This window comes from Thermobia domestica, chromosome 18 (genome assembly GCF_964235325.1).
Source record: "Thermobia domestica chromosome 18, izTheDome1.hap1.1, whole genome shotgun sequence".
NCBI classification, from domain to species: domain Eukaryota; kingdom Metazoa; phylum Arthropoda; class Insecta; order Zygentoma; family Lepismatidae; genus Thermobia; species Thermobia domestica.
Window position 1 is genome coordinate 90417765 of NC_137471.1, and position 25221 is coordinate 90442985.

At 35.9% G+C, this 25221-nt stretch overlaps 1 protein-coding gene across 2 annotated transcripts in view; it reads right to left on the reverse strand.

Annotated features, from left to right (window-relative positions):
* The window catches only part of Src64B (Tyrosine-protein kinase Src64B), a 371393-nt gene that overhangs the window by 296578 nt on the left and 49594 nt on the right, over positions 1-25221 (reverse strand). For both annotated transcript variants that reach the window (XM_081745057.1, XM_081745060.1), the window contains exon 2: positions 6134-6195. The gene's annotated coding sequence lies outside the window, so the exon portion shown is untranslated. The remainder of the gene's footprint in view (positions 1-6133; positions 6196-25221) is intronic.

Here is a 25221-nt window from a genome sequence, read left to right on the forward strand (position 1 = left end):
TATTTTGTGGTATAAGGCATTTATCTGAGAAAAATCTACAAGGGGTAGTTTATACTAAGGGGGTGAGTTTTTTCTCAGTGATTTTCTCAAAATGGACTCAAATGTTTTCGTTCATATTTCATAAATAAAGATTTCATTAATAACTTATCAATATGGCATAACTCGTTTGTCCTAAAAAAAATGCGAGGGGTAGTTTATTCTTGGTGGAGTGTTGTCTGGGCGATTTTCTCAAAAACGACTCAAAAGAGTTTATTCATATTTCAAAAATAAATATTTCGTTAATAACCGAACAATATGGCAAAACTCGTTTGTCCTGAAAAAATATGCGAGGGGTAGTTTACTCTTGGGGGTGTTTTTCCTCCACGGTTTTCTCAAAAATGAGTCAAGCAATTTTGTTCGTACTCAGAAATAAATATTTCATTAAAAACCTAGTAATATGGAATAACTCGCTTACCCTGAAAGAATCCTCAAGAGATAGTTTATTCGGTGAGTTATTTTTCCCTCACGATTTTCTCAAAAATTACTCGGACAATTTTATTGATGATTCATAAATAAATATTTCATTAATAACCCTATATTTTAGTATAAGTCATTTCTATGAAAAACAATTACAACGGATAGTTTATTTTTGGGGTCAAGGTTATTTCCCCGACAATTTTCTCGAACGACAGGCGATTTTGTTCAAATTTCGCAAATAAATATTTCATTAATAACCAAAAGTATATCTTAACTCATTGTTCGAAACAATTCACAAGAGGTAGGTTACTCTTAACGTGTTCTTTTTGAACGACTTTCCCAAAGTGACTCATTTGATTTTTTTCATATTTCATAAACAATGATTGCATTAATTGGTCTATTATATGTCTAATGAAAATGTGCTCAAAGTGTGAGTTAGTTTTGTAGTGTGGATTTTCTTCAATCGAAGTTTTTTATTCGATAATCTGACATTCGATGTATTTGAATAATACGATAATTTTATTCGTATTATCCAAATACACACTTCAGTAACAACTGCGGCCTAACACAGTTAAGAAATTGAATTGAAAAAGTTTAGTGCGGTGGCCCTGTAATTGAATATTTTTTGAGAAACTCCCTAGCTTTTTGTGGTAAACTTAGGCTTTTCTTTTTCGAGCGACAAAAGAGAGAAGAAAATATAGTGATTATGAAAATAATATCAAATTCAGATTTCAACGGATTTACATGTTTCATGGCGTCTACATACCGAAAATGTGACTTTTCGACACCCGTCCTTCCGGTCCGTCCGTTCGGCACACTTTTATATGCACTCGCCTAGAGGCCATACCGTTCAACTTATCTACACCAAATTTTAAACGTAGGGTTTACTTAGTATTCTTACAGGAGCTTTTCCATTTTTTCCTACCACCTAAAATAAGTGTGGTTTACAAACAGCCGAAAATCGAAAAACGCTATTTTCTCAAAAATGGTTTTAACAATTTTGTTTATTTTTCATTAATCAATATTTAATTAACAACCCTATATTGCAGTATCAGATATTTCTCTTAGAAAAATTTACAAGGGGTAGTTTATTCTTGGAGGTGACTTTTTCTCGACGATTTTCTCAGAAAAGACCCTGGCGAATTTTGTACACACTTCATAAATAAATATTTGACCTTACAACATGGTATAAGTCAATTGACCTGAAAAATATATGAGTAGTAGTTTATTCTTGGACTTGAATTTATTCTCAGTGAGTTTCTCAAACACGACCAGTTGGCAACCCTGTATCTCGACAACGAAGCTGAATTCGAAAACTGCAAGAGGACCATTTGTCTCCTTTTGATGTCACGAATCACCTCCCGAAGTTTGTGGACATATTTCAGGTTCACCCTTAATGAAGCATCTTTTCGAAAAGTTAACTATTAACTTTAGGCATTGTTTATCTTTTTTTAAATCACAAATGTTGTTATTAATTTTAAGGCAGAGAACTACTTCTGAGAGAATAGATCTTGAAAGATAATATTAAAACTTAGACTTTTGTTTTCGAGACATTCCAGACAAGACGAGACATTTTACAAGCTATCTCGTATCCAAAACATTTGCCTCGTATTATCTTGGATGTCACAAAGCGCGTCTTGTCTCTTTCTCGAGACATGTCTTATCTCGTGCGCATTCGTTAACACTTGGAAAGAATTATCTTTCTACTCAAAGCATTGTTTTTATAATGGTTGCATATTTATGATAATTGCTGTCCACATAAATTACAGTCCTTTCAGTTGAATTAATTTTTATTATTATTATTGAAATTGCAATATCTAGTTTAACGTTGGTCGATTATGCACCTACGCTAAGGGAGAATGATGATGAATGAAATGGTGAAATGAAGAAAGTGGGAGGAAAATGGAAAATCTCAAGAAAACACATACCCATGCACACGGTATTTGTCCACCTCAAATTTCACTTGGCGCGAAGTGGAATCGAGCCACGGACCCCATGCACCAAAGGTGAATGCTCTATTATTATTATTATTATTATTATTATTATTATTATTATTATTATTATTAATAATAATAATAATAATAATAATTGTAGCGAGCTCAACGGGTTTCAACCGTTCGACTTAACCAATGTTTGGGTGCCTATTCGTTCGTCGGCTCCATGAGAACTTCTCATAAAAGACATTTCATTTTAATGAAACTAGTAAGTGCCTTCTTTTAGCTCTGCGAAGTAACTATTGCTTGGAATATGAATCTGCAAAACATACGAGGTAAAATTAACCAAATGGTGCAAGTTTCCACTTATATATACAAAACAATTTTGCAATATCAACTACGTGAATCTTGTCCCATAAAGAAGCCGAAACCCCTACACCGAAGAGCCCTCCGAGATTTGATCATTGTCCACACGGACTGAAATTGTCATTTGAAGCCAAGGCTTTAATATGAAGCCAATAATTTCTTTAAAATAGACGGAAAATTCGGAAGTTATAAGCATTTTCATATTTTTGCCTTTTCTTATAAGGGAGCCGTAGCCCCCTATACTGAAGAGCCCCCCCCCCCGGAGATTTGATCATTGTCCACTCGGACTGAATTTGTCATTTCAAACCAACACTTTAATACGAAGCAAAATATTTCTTTAAAATAGACGAAAAATTCGAAAGTTATAAACATGTTAATAATTTTGCCTTTTCTCATAAGGGGGCCGTATTAGCCTACACTGAAGAGCCCCACGAGATTTGATGATTGACCACTTGGACTGAAATTCTCATTTGAAACCATAACTTTTAATATGAAGCCAAAAATTAAACTTTTACATCAATTTAAACTGACTGGGTTCCGGTTCCCCCCACTATTGTTTAGTTTAGTTAAGTGGTAATTTGTGACAGCTTCACATCATCAAAAGAATGTTTCATTTCAACTCCCCTCCCCCAGGAGTTCGTGCTGGATCCACCACTGGAATCAATAGACACTCTTCCTATTCTTTTTGTCACCCTTGATTGTGTAGGGGCTCCCTCGTACAAATAAAGAAGCGGTAATATTACAATCAAGGGGCGCTATATATTAGGTATTTTTTTAGTTACCTACCCCTAACCGCACAGGGCCATCTTTCGTAGAATAAAAAATATTACGTGATATTCCAATCATGAAAGGGGAGAGGATGCTGTAAATATATTTCTTATTCATTTTGTCTGTCCTGCTTATCAAAAATTACTTTCTGTTGGAAGGGTACTGAAATGAGAGGGGCAAAATAAAAAGTCGTACCCCCTCCTACATGGTTGCTCAAATAAGTACTAAAGAAAGCATTTTAAACTAAGATATTTAAGATTTAAACTAGGAAACTAAGATATCCTTACATTATGTAAGGATGGCATATTCAGGATTATTATTATTATTATTATTATTATTATTATTATTATTATTATTATTATTATTATTATTATTATTTGAATGTTTTTGTAGCACCGAAATTTTGTGAGACGAACAGTGATATGTAGAGGTTTAAGATGGGTGGTCATAGAGGAGGAAAAACCAGGATTTTTCTCTGTCTGACTCTCTAACGTAAAGATTATGTGTTGAAGGTAAGAAGCATCATCATTCTACAACAGGTTGCTTTTACGTAGAATATCAATTACTTGAGTTCTCCTCCTTCGGTCTACTTACCTTATGTAGTAAATTCAAAACAATTTCAATTCAATACAAATACATTGTAAAACTTTTCCGTAATTAAACATCTAGGGAAAATTAAACATTTAATAGGGACATCTGTTATCAAAATATCCAAACACGTAGATAGAAGAGTATCTAGTGAGAAATATTGTGAAACTTTATAAAATTCGACAAATTAGAATTAACATTTACTGGGAAACATTCGTTATGCGCCAGCGAGCATATGGTGAGCAGTGAGCACAGGGGAAATAATTACGAAACTGTTTGCAAACAAAATTAAGGACGCTAATGCAAGTGCGACAACGGCATTTTTTGTTTTTTTGGTATCGTCATGAGTTTTACACATACGTTACAATTTAATTCTTTCCCACATAAAAAAATAAATAAAATAACCGTAGTGTAGAGATAAAAATGACAACAGCACTTCTGTGGGATCGAACCCGCTACCTTCAGCATACAGACTCATTGCTTTAACTAACTGAGCTATTTGTTTTTTTACGTGAACTGAGCCTGTTCCGGTAAAGACGATATTTCATTACGATCGTCATACCAATTCGTCCTTTTCCATAGATAATTTCCACTATTTGCTCTATCTTTATGTTAATACTTAGCATATATTCATATATTTGGAGTTTGCAGATAATGCATATAATAAGACATACTAGAAATATTCGTTAAAAGTTTAGTTTGTAGATTTAATCCACATTTCTCTCAATGACATAGATGTCGCTGCTTCGTGTTGAAATGCAGAATTCCCTCGTGTTCTTGAAAATTTCCCACTTTAGCAGAGTTGGTAATTCTCGAGATTTCTGTCGATTTAATGTTTTTTGCTTCTAATTTCTTTATTTTAAGCTAATATCTAACACAAATATTAAAAACGGGTTTGTTATTAACCTGTCCTGCTGGTGAAACCTTCCGAAATTTCGAACATATAAAGAAAACGGAGATATTTTCAAAAAACTTCAAAATAAAGAGACGCGTCATTTATTTTGCTCATGGTAGTACAGTAATACTGGTGACGATGGTATCTTTTCTTGAGAAGCTGGATGGATTCCAGAAAATCACTTGTCACTTCCTATTAAAGTATTTTTTTCTATGGTGATTGACGTTGAAACTGGAAACAGTTGATTTCTCCCACTTCCGGTTTGAACACATAGTTAAGGTTCTTCCCTACCTCTAAGTTAAGGTTCTTCTCCTGAAGCTGAGGCATTAAATGGCGCAACCCTCGACCAATAGATATATATTAGAAAATAAATAAATAAAAAGATTGGAGCACAATAACTACTTTATTTACAACAATAATAAAACCAAACTTAGAACATTATCGTACCTCAACATTATTTAGTGAATTACCCATGCAAAATTTTGATTAAGTCGTTATTTCCATTGTTACATCCATTCATTGTTGAAAACGCGGGACACGATATCTCAGTCAGTAATTCACCAATGGATGTCAAATCACGCAGACGTATGTAATAGTACAACATCTAGTGCATTATCCATGCAAAATTATTTATTCACGGATAAGAGGAACTGTTTCACTGACTTGCTCTTCAACCAGAGTTCAGAGCTGCTACATCAGACGAAAGTTTCATAGATGACCTGGCACCATATCATAGGTCACAGCTGACTAATCGCTAATGAAGATCGGCATCAGTCCATGGACCGGAAATGAAAATTATTAATCTAGATGGATGCATGGATAGATTTGGGTTTAGCGTCCCTTTTCGCACCGAGGTTATATGAAATGTGGACCTACAGCCAAATCTGGGATTCGAACTACATAAGCTCCCGCCGGGAATCGAACCCCGTTCTCCCGCGCCGAAGACGTTTACGGTAACTAATAACAACGAGGGAGCTCTACTAACCTAGAATTTAGTTACCTGGTCTTACGTTTTTTCTCTTTGTTCTAGCAATATTTTGTATATTTATTTCCGTGTAAGTAGTACTCTAGAATACTGCATACCATGATACAAAGAAACTAAGTAGGAATAGAGTAAACTTCTTACCATGTTAGAAGAATGGCTACTTGCTTCTTCTTATAAGATTCGTGTACTACATTCTTCACGATCTGCAATTAAAAAGAATCTGTATAAGAAGCTGAAAATTTACATTAGATACATAAATTTAGAACATGAACATAATCGTAATTTTCAAAACTGAAATCTATAGAGTACTGAACGTTGTAAGTTACGCATAATTAAGGTCTTATCAAATTATACAAATAAATTGATAAATATTCTGTAAACTTTCTGACAGTAACAGTATACATATACATTATTATGTGAGCATTATCCACAAATATAACTTTCAGGGCTAAAGGAATTATACAAGAATTTATATTTAAAAAATATAGTAAATGGTCACCGAGCAAGGAAGGCATTACAAGTTCTCGGTACTCTTAGCAAATATCATCTATAATTATAAAGGGACTTAATTAGCACGAGTGGTGCCGGGTTCAATCCCTAGTAGGGGGGCAAATTTTTCAGTGTCTACATAGCATTGATAAGTCACTTCAATTAAAAATACAAAGGTCATTGCATCATCCAATTGAGCATGTGCCATTTGTCTGAACATAACCTATAACGGAGAGTACAGCTAGTTGTTAGGGTCACGGCAGTCTTGGGAAGTAACGTAACGCAAGTAACGCGTTACTTGTAACGCGTTACTTTTTAAGTAACGTTTCCTAGTAACGCGTTGCATTTTTTCCAAAGTAACTGTAACGGTAACGCGTTACAAATTTTTACGTAACGTACCTAGTCTGCGTTACTTTTTTCGCGTTACATTTCGGATGAGTAACTACAATATATGTATATATTTTTTTCGGAAACAAATGTTTCTTTCCTGTAAGTGAATTTCTCAGAATGAAACAATCGAGCATGAACTACGTATGTCAGTGACCGACAGTCACCGACACACACAGAAACAGATAAGTTCGCAGTGTCACTTGCTGTTTTTGGAAGATGAGGACAGCCTCAGGGAAATCACGTGTACAGATTGCAAGCACCTGGAAGATTTTGTCGTAGATTTTGACAGCTCCAAATCAATACATTCAGTGAGTGAACTACGAGTGCTATGGTACCGGTAGTCTATTTTACTTTGGTTGGTGTTTTTATAAAGATGGAGAACGAAAATGTTTTGCCGCTCGAGCATTTGAAAGAATATTTTTTTTTTCTTAAGAGCTGAGGACGATGGTGGACAGAATTTAAAAGTAAAATGTCTGAAGTGCCCCGGCGGAAAATATCAACAACTAGGGTGCCATAATTAACAATATAATAATCAGGTAAGGGGTTAATATGAATAAACTGTTCTGATGAGCAGGCCTACTTTATTACTGGACAATAGTTTGCTGATGGTATGTAATATTTGAGTTCTTTCAAATCAGTTTGCTTATCCTAGAGTCCCGTTGATTATAGAGTTTAAAACTAGCTTTAAAAACCATGTATCGATTTTAGAGTTACTGGAAAGTTTTGATTCACCCCCGGTTCATGTGTTCTCATTTTATTAGTTGTAGTGTAATGTTTCTCAATATTCTGTATTTTTATTTTTACATAACAACATTGTTATTATTATATAATTAGTTTAGCAGAATAATAATAAACAACCATTTTTTCTAACGCATAAGGATGAGCACGAGTCAAGATAATACTCGACTCGACTCGAATTCAAGTCGAGTTTCGAGTCAAGTCAAAGGTAACATTCTCGAGTCGAGTTCCGAGCCAATTCAGTTTTTCGCGTCGAGTTTCAAGTCCAGTCGAGTTTGATAAATGGCTCGTTCGTTTTAACTCGTCTTGAAATCATGGCCTGATTACACTGGAAAGCGATACTTTTAGTGTTGCTCATGAGAGGAGACACTGCTTGCATCTCATCTCGTCTCGATAGCGAGACCAGAAGAGATTTTTAATAACAAGCTCAGCTCCGCTCGGCTCAACTGAGAAGATGGCTCGAGCCGGCTCGCTTGGGGTGAACCATCGACTCGAGCTGGCTTGGTTGGGATGAGTCATCTGCTCGGTTCGGCTCAATTGAGCTGAGTCGGTTGGGTGAGCTGTTGGCTCGGCTCAATTCTCGGTTCGGGTCGATAGTGAATAAGCTGTGAGCCGAGCTGCTCGAGTCGTTGACAATTCTAAACCAGGGCCGAGCAGTTTTGAAGATAACTAGCCAGTGCCTTATAACTTTTAACAGTGTTTGGCTCATGCTCGAACGCTCAATCTAGACCCTCAACCCAAATTCAGAATCTCGTGAACAATGTCCTTGACTCCTAGATTTCACGATTACCGAGGTTGGCAATCAACTAGTTTTTAGTATTCAAATACAAACCGCCTATCTACCATGTTTATATATAGTGTTGTTAAAATTATTATTATTATTATTATTATTAATAATAATAATAATAATAATAATAATAAGTTGTAGTAGTAGTAGTGTCATTGATGATAATTATATTCTCTATGTAATATACTTGAAGAAAGTACTCAAACTACACACCGGATTTAGCTCGACTCGACTCGAATCTCGACCCCAATTCGAGTCGAGTTGGAAGAACTTTTTCGAGCCGAGTTCTCGGGGTCAAGCTCAAAGTTGTATGTTTCTAGTCGAATCGAGTTTCAAAGAAAACTCGCTCGTGCCCATTCCTACGAGTAACGCAGTATGGCATCTTATCAATGTTACATTATATAAAAATGTTCATATAACGAGTAAAAATTTGTCCTTGCATTTATATAAAGCGATTCAGAAGTGCAATAATAATAATAATAATAATAATAATAATAATAATAATAATAATAATAATAATAATAATAATAGCGGTAGTAATAGTAGTACGGAAAATTGAAGTAAGTTTTTCACATATTTAAAGTTTCGGACCTAAAAGTAACGCGTTAGTAACGCGTTACTTTCGAAGTAAAGTAACAGTTACTTTTTTGGGGCAAGTAACGCGTTACATTTTAAGAGAAAGTAAAGTAACTTGTAACGCGTTACACTTTCTGCCGTGTCGTGACAAAACGATGTAACTTTGGCGAAAAAGTTTTGCGAAAATGAGCCTTAAGGTGGATCACTACCCGGAAGTCAGTATATGCATTAGTTCATTGTCTTAACTAACGCGTAAAGAAATGGCACATATTATAAGTATTACACTATAAAATAGAGTTATGCGTCAGCTACAACATGAGATACTATTTTCTATGCTTATGTATTCTGTTAGCTAAAAAAGTAACATATAAGAGAAAAACTTGATCAGTTTTAAGATGAGTACACAAGATGGCGCTTGCTGTTAGATTTTGCTACTCCTGTGCTCAGTTTTATGAAATTTTTACTTACAAGCATAAATTATTTTACAAGTAGTTGTCTCATTAGGGAATATGGATATTATATTACCGTTTTTCGTGTTATGTTTTACATTTTATTCAAATATTATTTTGTGTTTACGGAAATAGTTTTAGCGGCTGAATCTCATACTTACGCAGAACGCCATAATGCTTCGTTGCCAAACTTACATGTGTACTGTTGCAGTCACAGTAGTAGGGCAATTCCTTGTTAGCGTTTGAAGTCCAGGGGCGAAACATGTGAATTGTGACAAAACTATTATAGTTAATAAAAGTGGAAAATGGGGAAAGGGAAGGAATCATATATATATATATATATATATATATATATATATATATATATATATATATATATATATATATATATATATATATATATGTATGTATGTATGTATGTATATAAAAGAAAAATCCAACTCTAAGTAAAAGATCGAAGAGCCAAAGAAGCAAAGAGAAAGGGAGAATAAATTGAAGAAACAGATAAGCACTTTTCAATTTTTAACTGTTTGTTTCCAGGTAATACAAAAATAATAATACAAAGATAGTTTATTTTGACGATCATTTTGAACGTTAAATATGTAGCCTAATATGTTTTCTTTCTTTTTTTCTATTCTTTCCTTTGTTTCTTTCTTTATTTTTTTCTGAAACTTAATTTGCTTAGGTAAAATATTATATCTTCTTGAAAATAATCTATATATGTTTTTGAGCTTTCATACATACACGAATAATTGCCTGAACCCGTTAGTGGAAAATAGTAATTAATTCCACTTACTAGGGAAGGTCGTGGGGTGTTACTCTGACATCATATTGATACTATGCTCAGTCGACTCCTTTTTACATATGAAACAATTAGGCAACCGGAGATATCCTCGATCGTAAGCTTGTTCGAGAGCGTTAAAATTTCAAAATTGAACAGATTTTGAAAAAAATTTGAAGAAACCATTTTTTGAGATACGTGCTTCATTTTTGGTACTGGAGAGTTTTTTTTTAATTTTTTTTTTTAGGTACTCGACGGAATGGTTAGGTCAAAACGTACGCATTTTGCAAGATAAGGGAACTTATTCAGGAAGGGTTGAAGGGTAATGGCGTCTTACAACTTGCAAATTGTATCCTATTTGGCACACCAGATAAATAGGCTAATAAAATTTATTTGAAACCAACTGTATTGTCATTCAAATGTCACTTTCCCGTGTGGCCACCTAAACATTAAACAATGACATTTGTCTCCGAGAACGCTTAGCCTCGGAACTAACTTCAGCGGGACTTCCAACCCAGCCAGCCTCTGTGCATTGTGGAAAAAATGAAATATTTCAGTTTAACATCCGATGATTATACCCTTTAGGCTAAGGAAGACGATGATTAAGGAAGTGAATGATGATGGAAGAATTGATGGAATGAGAAGAAGGGAGGAAACAGAAGTACCCCGAAAAAATTCATGGACATGATGGTATTCATTGTGGAAGACGGTGTTTCAATATCTCATCCCTAGCCATTTTTTAAAATTTTCAACGGATTTTAATGGCGATTGTTTGAAAATAGTGGCCAAACTTCAGACAATAATTTACAGTATTTCGCGAGAAATGTAACCAAAAAACAAACAATCGGCTAGAGATTATGTATGCAAAAAGCGGTTTTCTCGAGAATAAAGTCACCTGGTTCACAACTTTGAGCATACATTCCCGCTAACCTTTTTTTTTTCTTCTTTAAATTTTTCGGCCTATTTTCTCGTTGAATATCTTAAAATATTTCCTGGAGTTTGACCAATATTTCCCCATAATCGACATTCCAATTGCTGAAAACTAAGCACATGGCTAGCGATAATGTATTCGAACACCGTATTCTGCGATGCATAAGCATAGGCCGACAGGATTCGGAGTACCGCGGCAGGGTAAGCCTGTCTGGCACTGCTCGAGCTGTTTGGACCTAGCTACAGAAGGGGAAGAACCAGGCCAGTAGTCAGTTCAAAAATGCAGGGGAGCAGTAGAAGTTAGGGAGGCCGATCCAGCCATGAAAATGAAATGAAATCTGAGTTTTACGTCCCACAGATATGCCGGTTAGGCTAAAGGAGAGGTGACGGTGTTTGTCCACCACAAAGTTCACTTGGCGGGGACTGGGATCGAACCCGGGACCCCAAGCACCAGAGGTGAACGCTCTACCACTGAGCCACCGCGGCCCCTCCGATCCAGCCATATCATAGTTCATCACCATATTATTGTTCATTTGCAAGCTTATCGTGAAAATTTTAGGGGAGCAGTAAAAAATTTAGGGGGAGTCCGGCTCCCTAGACCCCTCGGGGATACGGACATGCGAAGACAACAACAGTATAGATCATCACAAGTTTAATTATGAATATCACGTCGTTCTTCATTGAATTTTGCACGCCTGGCAAAGCGTTTCCAAGACAAATGTGATTGTTCAATTTGAAGGTGGCCACACAGGAAAGTGATATTTGAGTAGCAATATAGTCGAATGGGGGTGTCAAATACATTTTATTAGCCAATTGGCCCCAGGGATAAAAGTGAAGGAGAATGCGGGAACGCCGCCCCCCACCTCGAAAAAAATTAAGGCGTCCCCTCAGTTCTGAAAAAACTATAGTGGGTATAGATAGGCAGGGGGACGGCGTGGCGTCATGCCGCTACCTACCGTCCCCCCACCTTTTCAGATCCACTTTTACTGTTGGTTGGCCCAGTATGCCAAATGGGAGGCAATTTGCAAGGTGTAAGACGCCATTACCCTTCACACCATTCCAAATAATTGCCCTTATCTTGCAAAGTGCATACCGGTAAGTTTTGGTCTTACTACTGTGTTGGGTATCAAAACTGAAGTGTCTATCTCAAGATATGGTACTTCAAACTTTCTGCAAAATCTGTTCAATTTTGAACTTTTAACGCTCATAATTCGAACACGCTTGCGATCGATGATTTCTCTAGTTTCCTAATTGTTTCATATGTAAAAAGGCGTCGACTGAGCATAATATCGAAACGAAGTCAGAGTAATATCCCGCGACCTTCTCTAGTTAGTATTGAAAAATTCATAAAGCCGTAAAGCTTGATTTTTTTCCTATAATGAAAGGAAAGTATTCAGACCCTATAGCTTTACTTGAGAAACGCAACCACTCATGTAGAAATGCAAATCCTTTTTCTACTCCGGAGCTGCAATGACTCCGTGGTAGAGCATTGACATCTTGCATCCGGGGTCACTGGTTCGATCCCAGCTTAGCCAGGTGAGCTTTTTGATGGACACACGCCATGTGTGTGTGTGGATTTTCTCAGAGTTTCTCTTTGTGCTCCTACTTTCTCATTCTACTATTTAATTCATTCTTATCATCACCGTCTCGTTTAGCCCATATGGCATAACCGAGAGACATGAATGTTTTTTTTTTCTGTAACGTCCTATCATTGTGCTTTGAAGGAAAGATAGAAGGTGATGATGACAACGAATGAAATGGTTGAATGAAAGAAAGGGAGAAAACTCCACTTATGGTTTATCCACCACAAAGCTCACTTGGCTCCAAAAACCTGATCCAGTCAAAAACCTGACCCACCAGAAGTGAGTGATCTATGTCTAGCTCTTATTGATCCAATATTCTGACGAATATTGTCCGTGAATTTCGAATTCTAAGTGATATGTTTACCGCTTGCGGTTTCAACATAAGAATAAGGAGCGGAGATGGAACCCATGCTTGGGACGCTGAATCTATATCAACAAATAATTTCTTGCTATCGCTTAACGTTTTGCTCTATTGAAATGTAAATTGAAAGTGTGATAAGGGGCAATGCAGAGTGACTGGATGAAGTAGCTACAATCATTGGCATAAGTCACTGTTCAATCTGTAACATTATCCACGCTGTGCTCAGATTTCGGAATGTGTGTGCCAGGATGGTATCACGCCAGTTGATAGACGAACTGAAGCAGCGATGTGTTGATGTGTCACGAGATTTTGCCACGCCGTAAACGAGAAGGTAGTGAGTTTCAGAAGAGATTCGTTACTGGGTATGAAACATGGGTGCACTATTACATTCCGGAAATAAGAAAGCGAGCATGCAATGGCAGTATCCATTATCGGACACAACCAAAAAAAAATCTTTAGAAGCATTGGGACACTTTGTAAGTAATGGGAAACTTATATTGAGCGTAGAGTGGATTGTGTAGAAAATGAAATTCATTTGTTCCATACTCACTCATTATTTTCCTTTTTTTTTTTAAGTTTTAAAGGTTTTTTGACACCTCGTAACACTAGAAAATTGTTGTTTCCGTAAGTACCGGATATGGAAGTACCGGATATGGAAGTACCGGATATGGAAGTGGAGATACAATTTTAACAACCGGTTCCAAGAACCTGAGAAATTTTAATAACCGGTTCGGGCGAGCTAAGTGAATGACACCATTGAGTAAAGCAATAGACCCGTATGCGCTGTCAACGATCAGGCCATGAGCGTCTGCAGCGGAGGCAAGGGAAAAATCGCTTTACCCTGCATTTTCGAAAGGTGTTTGGTTGTTTCAAAACGCTTTTACCCAGAAACACACATGAAGGAACATTATATTTGGTTACACCTATAGTCCTATGTAATGTAGTCCACAAAGTTATGCAATATGCCTCAATAATAACTGTTTTGCATCATGCATTATGCGCATCAATGTGTGTCGGGCTTTTGCCGCTTCCCTGACCTTAGAAAAATCCTGCTGGTGTTTCTGGATAAGTGTTCCTATTCGGAACTGTTATTATCTTCAGATGTGCATAGTATCAAGTATGAACCAGTACTAAAAGATAGCGTGAAATTGTTTTGAATATATGCCACTATAAACAAGAATTACAGAATTCATACTTGAGCTTAATATTGTTGAAGATCATGTGATATATGAAGGACAGCAATCAAGGTGCAAAAGCAAGTACTTTCAAAACACTTGGAGAAATGAAGTAGGTTAAATATACTAGTAGATTTTAATAAAATTTGTTGTAAATAGCTTGGTAGATAGATCACCTCTGGAGCACGAGATCGCTGGTTCGATCCCACTTTTCGCCAGGAAGACTTTCTGTAGAACCCATAGTGTGCGTGGATTTTCTCGGTGTTTTCCCACTTCCTTCAGTCCCCCATTTCTATAATCATCGTCACTGCTCCTTTTAGATTCGGATTATAATCGTGGAATATTAAACTAGAAAATTTCAAATAGCGCCTTCGGCATCCTAACACCCGTGCTAATCGCGTAGTTTTACTCGCTGCGGGAACTTATGCAAAGTCATTCTGACCCGTGATTACTAAAGAGTTCGACTAACATATGTTTCCTGCAGTAGTCAGGCCTTTAGTATGACGCTAATCATACGTCAAAACGACTGCATAAAGCCCTATCTCAGATTCCTCATTCCACCTGGATTGTGGAACAAATCTGTGTATGTAAATAAGCAACCTAGAAAAGTTGATGATAGTTTTCATTTAACGTAGCCATGTTTGGTGCAGAAAACGTTGGAATTTTAGCCATAATGATTATCATCCCGGTAGCCACTCCAAAATTGTAGGGGGGCCCGTCTGAAGTTAGAGGGGGCTCGATCCAACAATATTATAGTTCATCTGCAAGCCTACCGTGAAAATTTTAGGGGGCTAGCCAAAATTTAATGGGGCCCGGCCCGCCTAGACCCCCCCTGAATACGGGCCTGATGATTATGCCATCTAAAGTAAAGTTACACTAAGACATTCTACTTACAAAATATATGCACTGGGGAACACAACTTACAAAATACCTGCACGGGAATACAACTGACAAAATACCACGCTTGAAAGAACTAAGTCTGTTTTGTTGAAAAGATCGGATTTGTGTAATGGTTTTGTATTTGTATACTTATTCTTAATTTGCACCTTTGAGACATTTAGTTATGGATAAACGCATATCTTTGTAATTTGCAGATAAAATTTTACTATAAATTTAGTTTTCGTTACCCCTAAATGCAATTTGAGTCGAATTTTGTCCAGAAAACGCTGGAATGTTAGCCATGATATTTAAGCTCCTAAAGTAAAGCTGCTCCAAGGATTGCAACTTCGGCTATAAAATAACATTTTTGAACATACTAAGAATCTGTTTTGTCCCATCTACCTAGGTAATGATTTTGTATTTGTACACGTATCCTTAATCTGCACCGTAGAGGCATCTAATTATAAATAAATGTATAACGTTTAACTGCCGTTTTCTAACAAACTATTACCATAGAAATGATATAATTTTCCCCTAAATGCAAATTGAGTTGACCTTTGACCAGAAAACAATGGAATTTTAGCCATGATATATTAAATCTCTAATGGGGCGTTTACACTTAGTCGATTTGCGTTCGATTCAGTTGAATTGACGTCACTTTCAACTTAATCGACCGTGTAAACGGGAATTCAATTTAATCGCTTGTTGATCGAAAGCGACTAATCGACTGGCAATTGAATTGAAAGACGTTCTATTTTCTGTGGTTGAAATAATTGAACACATCCATCGATCTGATTCGGCCTAGTTGCTTCGATTTACTGGCAAATGCAGCGAGTCGATTTAGTCGTGCGACTAAATCGATTTAGTCGTGCGACTAAATCGATTTAGTCGTGCAACTAAATCGACCAAGTGTAAACGCCCCATAAAGTAGAGATAAGTTTTACACCAAGGATTACAACTACGCTTATAAAACACCATTTTTGAGCGTACTGAAAGTCTGTTTTGTCCAAAAGATGAAATTTATGTAATGATTTTGTATTAGTATAGGCATTCTTAATCTGCATCATAAAGACATCTAGTTTGAGAGATACGCATAACGTTTCATGAGTTAAAAAATCACTTCTGATCAAAGAATATAATTAATTCCTTTTTTAAAGCAGGCAGTATTGAGTAAAATGGAAATAAAAGCTCTCTTTTCTCTTTGTTGTAAATCATGTATAAAATGCGACCGTGTCTAAACACTCTTCTACCCGTAACTCATGTGGCAACACCGCATGTGTCGCAATGTGCTCTGCCATCTAGCGAGAAAGTTTTACCCTAAAGGTGACTACCGATCCAGCTTAAAGTTTTCATCCGAAAATGTGATCTGTATCGTGTAGAACCAGTGTAACTAGGCAATAATGGTCAACCAATCAATTTTCACCAAAGTTAATCACACAACATGCATTTACGTAACATTACATGTGACCACGTGTTTCCAAAGTCAAGATACACTGGTTCTATACGATACAAATCACATTTTATGATGAAAACTTTAAGGCTCATTTTCGCAAAACTTCTTCGTCAAAGTTACAGCGTTTTGTCACGACACGGCAGCTTTTACAAGTAACTTACCCAACACTGGATCACGGTAATGAGCCTCATAAAATTGTAATGTTAGTACGTCCGTTACTTCGCATAACAATTATTAACAAAAGCGAATTTTTGCTTTATATTATATATAAAATAGCTAGAGCGATTATCTCCGCCCAGTTTGTTAACCTCTAACTGGCAAGCATTGACAATCTATACATTACAATGCTAGGTTTAGGTTTGTGGTCAAGAAAAGTTTACATGTTTGTGGTTAATACTTTCGACAGTGAGTTCTTGGGAACCATAGGCTCAAGAAATGACGGCCATGTTTTCACTGATCGATTACAAATTTTGTGTAGATTGTTCAGTTCTAATTGAATATTAAAAAAAAAATGGCCGTCATTTCCTTATTGCATTTTTAGGGGTGCACTGGAAGTGTTGAATTTTTAAAAACAGTAAAGCACCATATCCTACGAGTTATACATTCCAACACAACATGTATGTATACTGGGGTTGTATATTTCGGGCGTTTGTTTCATACCCAAATAATGAAAAACGAAGAATAACTATTTCTCTAGTCTAAGATGAATCTTTATTATTTGGAGTGTTTTGGCCAATAAACATCATATATCACTGACATTATAATTACTTGTGTGTGTAATGTATTTGCTTATTACATATTGCATGCAAAAAGAAAGAAAACACTGATCATACATGAATTAGAAACTCCAACTGGAAGTAGGCTCAAATCTTGCAAACGGTGCGAGATATTGAAAAAATAATCGAAAAAAAATCTTCCCTTTATGATACTCCTTACCGAATTTTATCAAGACGTCCTTCACTTGTGTCTGTAAAGGGACATGTACAGATGTTGTGAGGAATGACAAAATGATTCATGCTCATGTGTGAATGATGTGCTGTGTAGAGAGCACAGGTTCAACTAGTTTATCGTAAAAATGTTTTGGTTTGTTTCAATGATTGGAACACGTCTTCTTGACCATGATTTAGTAATTTTTAAAGTACCTTTGTATTTTGGAAGCAAAATATGGGGTTTATTTTCAAACAACATTGCCTTAAAATAGCTACTCTCTGTTGCTAGTGACCAACAACGTCCGTAATATAGTTCATTATAATTAAGAATATTTCTCAGGAGTAAAAGGCTGCATTTTCGTTGAAATATCTTTCCACAAACTAAAAATCTACAAATAAAATGAACCTTCGCTGAAATCGGGAAAAAGAGCTTCTGAATTTTCCCATTGACGAAGATTACAACTATCTCATTGATCCCAAATCACATATATGGATATTATATGAAAGCATAATGCCAATTAAACTATCACGAAGTTATCATTCGTGAGCACAGCACAACAGAAAGCGATGTTGCTTGTAAGCAACAGGACCCCCCCCCCAAAAAAAAAAGGGTTAACGGAGTCAATCCGTAAACACCTTAACTTATAATGGTGAATATGACTATGGCTCTTCATATCCGATTATCTAACATCAAAGCAATTATATTAGATAGATATATTTTTATTAGGGACGACCCATTCCGGATTTTTCCGAATTCCGGAAAATTTGGCTGTTCCTAATTTATATCATATATATATATATATATATATATATATATATATATATATATATATATATATATATATATTCTAGAATTGAAAGTGACTATGTTCGTAACTCCTAATCTCTTGAACCACCTGACCGATCTCGATCAAATTTTTAACACTGATAAGGTTCGGGCCTGGGAGTGGAGTGTTTTTATCTATTTTTCCATGGTGTAACTTAGGAGAAGGGCAGGAGGGAAAGATATAAAAAATATAATAACTCTTGAAATGAAATTATTAAGTTTTACGTCCCATGGTTATGCCGCCTAGGCTAAAAGAGACGATAATGATGAGTATTGAATGAAATGGTGGAATGAACGAAGTGGGAGGAAAAGGAAGAACCCAGAGAAAACACACACACACACACACGGTGTTTGTCCAGCACAAAGTTCACTTGGCGGGAGCAGGGTTTGAACCTAGGACCCCATGCACAGAGGTGAACGCTCTACCACTGAGCCACCGCGGTCCCTTAACTCTTGAACCAAACGACCAATCTCGATCAAATTTTTAACATAGATGAGGTGCCTTGTTTTTTTTTTTTTTTATCGTTTTACTTTGATAGGGAAATGTATGGGAGGAGGAGGAGGGGGAGATATACAAAAATCAATGTAAATAAAAAATAAAAGTGACTATGTTCGTGAGTTAATAACTCTTGAACCACCAGACCGATCTTAATCAAATTTTCAACATGGATGAGGTTCGAGCCTGGGAACCTTTTTATTATTTCACTTTGATGGTAGAACTTAGGGGAGGGAAAGAGGAGGAGGGAAGATATATTTAAAAAAATAAAACTTTACAACTCTTGAACCACCAGACCGATCTCTATCAAACTTTTAACACAGATAAGGTTCGAGCTTGGGACGAGTTTTATCAGTTCAGTTTGCTGGTGCAACGTAGGGGAGAGAGGGGAGGTATATGTTTAAAAAATGAAAGTGAAAGTGACTGTCTTTGTCACTTCATCACTCTAGAACCACTCGACCCATCTCGATCAAATTTTCAACATAGATGTTCGGGCCTGTGATGATTTTTATTATATCACTTTGACGGTGAAACTTAGGGGTGGGAGAGAGGTATTTTAAGATGATCGAACATGACCGATATTAGTGTCGAATCCATAGTTTTCGGGTCATTGAGATGAACAGTGACACATCTGATCCCGTTTAAATCCGAATTCAGCACCGCAACTTGGGAGAGGGGAGGAAGGAGGTATATAGAAATGACCGAAAATGACCAATATTAGTGTCGAATACATAGTTTTCGGGGTTGCTGAGTTGAACATGACACTTCCAATAGAGATGGAAGGGCTCGAAAAAAAAAAAACCGACTTTTTTGGGAAAAAAAAATTTTCTGCTTCGTTTTTTTTTGGGGGGGGCGTGGGAAATTTTGGGCTTTTTTCAAAATTCTGCTTTAAATTGATAAAACAGACTGTTTCGCTTCTCTATAACACAAGAAAGTTATTTAATTGGTGGTTGATGCTGATAATATAAAACCTCGAAAATAAACCATGAATTTCGAAAAGATATTTCAAACAATTTTACTTCAACATATTTACATTATGAATTCCACAGGATTAACCAACGTATATAATATTTTTTTTAACCTCCTATATACAAAAGCAAGTAGTGTTGGTAAGAACCATGGTTGCTTTTGAAAATGCCAAAATCCCATTTTTTTTGGGGGGGGGGATGTTTAAACCAGATTTTTTGATTTAGATATTTTGCCTTATGTATTTATATTACATATTCACAGAAATAAGTTTGTTTCGCCTTGGTGTTATTATGCAACAGCGGGGTTATCCTGGAAGAAGTCCCATAAGCTTAAAGAAGTCGGGTCAGTAAATTTCTCAAATTGAGCAGCTCCCGCCCTAGCCATCGGGAAAATCCCGTCATTACTTGAAATGTAAAACAATAACGGGTAAATCCTGTTATTGCTTTGCATGTAAAATTTAAAGGTCAACGTATCATAATCACTACGCTAAAACTGAGGTATTAAATTACAAATTTAATATGTAGATATCATTGAAAGTCCAATCCAAGCTAATGTTGGAAGCTACGTAGGCAATCGATAAACTTTGCCAATTTCTGTCAATATATTTAAGCAACCTTGGCTTCTTTATAAAACAACAAGCATTCAGGTATGCACAAATATACAATTTGGTTTCATTTCGTATGTTTAGGCTTAACATCCTTACGTAATACCGAGGTTATCAAGAAGACTTTAGCTTAAAGTGACATCCGAACCGCTACTTGGTTTACGCATGAAAGAAGGGTAGTGGTTCGACCGAGAATTGAACATGGGAACCTTGATTAAAAGGTGAAACGGAAATAAAACTAATGCAGATGGTTTGATATGTGGAAACGTCACCATGAAGTTCACACGATTCGCATTTTTCGTTTTTTTTTTTTTTTTTTTGGTTTAAATCAGTTATTTAAAAAAAAAAAAAAACAGTTGGTGTAAACCAGCCAACCCTAAAAGTAAACACTTCTTTTTTTAAAAAAATACACAAATAACTAGCACAATTGTATGTAGTATTTTTACTTCAAAATATTCCATACCCTGTTTTTGAAACAAAATAAAATTAAAATAAAACATAAGAGAAATACTTAGATTTATATGATACACTTAAAGGCTGCACATCTAGAGTTTTTGGTTCTGTATAGTCTTGAAATTCTACAGTTAAGTTTCATACAACCACCATCACGGTTTACCCAATCTTCAAGTCTTCTGAATTTTTAACAAGAGGGATTCAACATATCATAACGAACTCCCCCCCCCCAAAAAAAAACTATGGAATATATTTAAGTTAAGCTAAATACAACTGCACAATAAACATGACTGAGTGGTTAGCTTTTGCCCTTCTATCGGGAAGTCCGGGATTCAACCCAGCATTCGACCATTCTGACAAAGCTTTTCTTCATTCTATCTGTGAATGTAGAAATAGTGTGTGTATTGTGAGTTGGCCGACTTCCTTTCTTATTGATTTAAATCGTTATTATTACTAATTACCAGCAGTGACAGTTTTGCGAAGGTTAGGGGGGCGGTCTTTCGAACTGAAGCCTGTTCCCCAAAGTTACGGAATGTCTAAAACAAACGAAATATCTGTTAGTTATGCCTTACTCATAAACTTTAACCTCCTGTCAAATAAAAATTACGAATGTTTAGAAAAACTAAATATTAGTAAGAAAAACCCCTCTTAAAATACTTTTCTAAATCCGCCACTGATTCTCAGTATAAAACGATCTTTAAGGTTGTATCCGGAATATTATTGCTAAATATATAAACGAAACGAAATATTAGTTATGCCTGTACTCATCAACTTCAAGCACCTCCCAAATAAAATCAGGACTTTTTAGAAAACGAAACAATCGGAGAAACCCCTCCTAAAGTACTTTTCTAAATCCGCTACTGATTATTTGTATAAATTGGTATTCAAGGTTGTATCCGGAAAATTATTGCTAAATCACTGCACAGCTACAGTATAACAGAAATGTGGAAGTACGGTTTGACGGATATATTAAAAAACTTACGCTTTGACGGATATATAGAAAAACGTAAGTTTAACTTTTGCGCTAGAAGCTAGAGTACTAAACTCTTAGAAATGAAACACGGATGACAAACTAAAATGATCTAGAGAAGAAAAAAATGTCGATAACTCAAAAGTTAAAATAAAGTTAAATAGCCTCTAAAATTGCCCTCAAATACTACATTCTTCATGTTAGCTTTAATTCGTAAAACATGTGCTCCATCCATCTTGATGGTAAATTTCAGAGCGAAATATGACATTTAGGTCATGAAATTCTTATCTAACTATAGAATACACTATTAGTCCAGTCAATTTAGGTGAAAAAAGGGCTTAACATCAAACTAATTGTAAAAGAAATAAAGTAAGGTTTTTTAGACTTGGAATAATATCCCCAACAACATATCAAAAGTCTACCGAAATCCGAGCATGGGAAAGCAGCCATATTGGCCGCCATCTTGGATTTACTCTTAAAATCTACAAAATGCAATTATTCCTCCAATTAACTTCAAATCTGTATCGAAAAGAAAGTTTTGGGCACTATGAACGTTATTTTAAGCCATTTACAAATATTTTAACCAGTAACAAACTTGAAAAAGGCATTTGATATGTTTGTTGAGGTCTTTTTCTTGATTATAATACCATGCAGTTTCTTTTTATTTCTTACCGCTGTTAAAATTTATACGTTTTCGTTTTGTTTCAGATGTTGATTATTTTGAGCTGTTTAAGTATCGTGGATGAGAATGTAAAAGTGAAATGTGCCTTTGTAACAAAAAGTTATCTGAGGATCCAATAGTGACGTGTCGAACAAAGAAAGTGAGTGAATCAACAAAGCAAATGTATGAAGAGGAAGTGATATACGAACTCAAAAACAGTGTGTTAATTTAAACCACTTAAAAAACTTTACCAATAATAAACTTGAGAAAGGCTTTTGATATATTTGTTGAACTCTTTTCCTTTATCATAATCCCATGCAGTTTATTTTCATTATTATTGTTAACATTTTTTTTCACTTGTTGTTTTTTATAAGCTGATGTAATTATCATGGATAAAAATGTAGATGTGAAATGTGTCATTTGTGACAAGAACTTATCGGATGAACAAACTGTGACATTACGAAGCAAAGGAAGTGAAGGAATAAACAAAGCAAGTGAATCAAGAGGAAGTAATATACGAACTCAAGAAGGACAATCCGTTCATGTGAAATGTAGGAAAACATGGTGTAATCCAAAGAACATTAAGGTTTTGAAAAGGAGAAAATCAGTTGTTAGTACTAGTAATGAACCTGTGCTTCGATCACAAGTGGGGAAGTTTCAATTCAATAAGCATTGTCTGTTTTGTGGGGAGGAAGCCAAATTCGATGGTAGAAAGAGAGGATATGATGTTTTCCCAGTTCGAACTCATGCATTGCATGCTACCATAATGAATGTATGCACCAGTAGGGACGATGAATGGAGTAAACAAGTGTATGCAAGACTTCTGTTTGCTAAAGATCTTCCAGCCGTAGATGCAGTTTACCACAATCAATGTAACGTAAACTTCAGAAATGGAAAAGCAATTCCAACGAGGTATGTGCCAAAGAGTGAAGCAACAAATGATAAGCTGCAACTGAAAGGCCGACCCCAGGAGGATGAAAGAACGAAAAGTTTTCTTGCTGTCATGCAAGACCTCAAAGATAATGAAGACCAAATGACCATATGTGACTTAGTGAAAAAAATGGAAGCAAATCTGGAGTCTTCTGGTTCTGAATATCATGCATATTCTAAACAGTATATGAAACAGAAAGTTAAAGAATTATTTGGGGATGATGTAATATTTACAAACATGAAAGGACGAGTAAATGTTGTAACACTTCGAGCAAGTGCTTCTTCAATTCTTCAGCAATACTACAATACTCCAAAAGGTGAGAATGAAGAGGAAGAAAAACATAGTATAATTGAAACAGCTGCAAAATTAATTAGAAATGATGTGAAATCGTGTGAAACCTCTAATGATCATTATCCACTCACTGAAGATATGGCTTCAGTAGACAAAGCAATGAATCTGTTGCCTGACAGTCTTCAAGTGTTGATGAAAACAGTTATTGGAGGAAAAAATGATAAAAAGTCGGCTTCTATAGGTCAAGCAATAATGCAAGCAATAAAACCAAGATTCTTTATAGCGTCTCTTCAATTGGGACTGGCAGTCCAAATGCACCATTTTGGTTCAAGGTTTTTGATAGATTCTTTACATCAGCATGGTTTCTGCTCTTCCTATAGCGAAGTACAGAAATATGAGAAGAGTGCAGCAACAACGTCAAACCTTGATACATTGATTGATTCGCATCAGTTTGTTCAGTATGTTGCAGACAACATAGACCACAACATTAACATACTAGATGGTCATGGCACCTTCCATGGTATGGGCTCCACAGCAGTAGTAACTCCTGGAAAGATAGTAAGTAGAACAGTTCCCAAGAAGGTAATCACAACACATGATCTTTGCACTGCAGGAAGAATAAAACTTCTACAGTACCAGACACCCAAATCACTTGCAGAGCTCAAGTTCAAAGAGTTAGAATGCATGAGGTCTTTAGAAGAGCCTATGAAACTACAGACTGATATCCTTTGGAAACTATCACCATTTGTAGCATATCCAAGACCAGGCTGGTCTGGTTTTATGCACATGATTCATAAAGGTCACCAGCACCCAGGAAAGTCATCTATTGTATTCTTGCCTATTATTGATTTAGAACCATCAAATATGACGTGTATATACTCTACTCTTCTCTTTCTGAATGACCAAGCAAATAAGAACAGGTGCACACCAATCATAACATTCGATCAACCGTTGTGGTGGAAGGCTTTAAGTATTATTGAAAATGAAGCCGAAGGAAGTAAGTTGAAAGAAGTAATCCTTCTACTTGGAGGTTTACATACTGAGATGAGCTTTCTGGGATGTATAGGTCACCTAATGATAAACTCTGGTTTAAAAGAAATTTTGGAGCAGATATATGGCAGTAACGCAGTAATTCATATGCTTAGTGGGAAGGCTGTATCAAGAGCAAGAAGAGGACACATGTCAGTAGATGCTGCTTTGAACATATTACCAATATCAGAGGCTTTGAAAATACCTTTGCCACATCAATGGATAACTCCTACCAGTCAGGAACAGAATGACAAATCGGGAGCTGCCAGTAGAAGATGATACTGAATCTGCAAGTGATGAGATGAATGGTCTTATTGTCAGTGTTGGAGAAATATATAATAAAGTAATGTCTGATGATGGTGAAGATCAATATTTGGAAGATGGGTCAAGTACCTTATTACTAGATATAAATAGTAAACTAGAAGGTATCAAGGACAAGTACAAGGTAGAAAGCAGAACCGGTAGATTATGGGTACAGT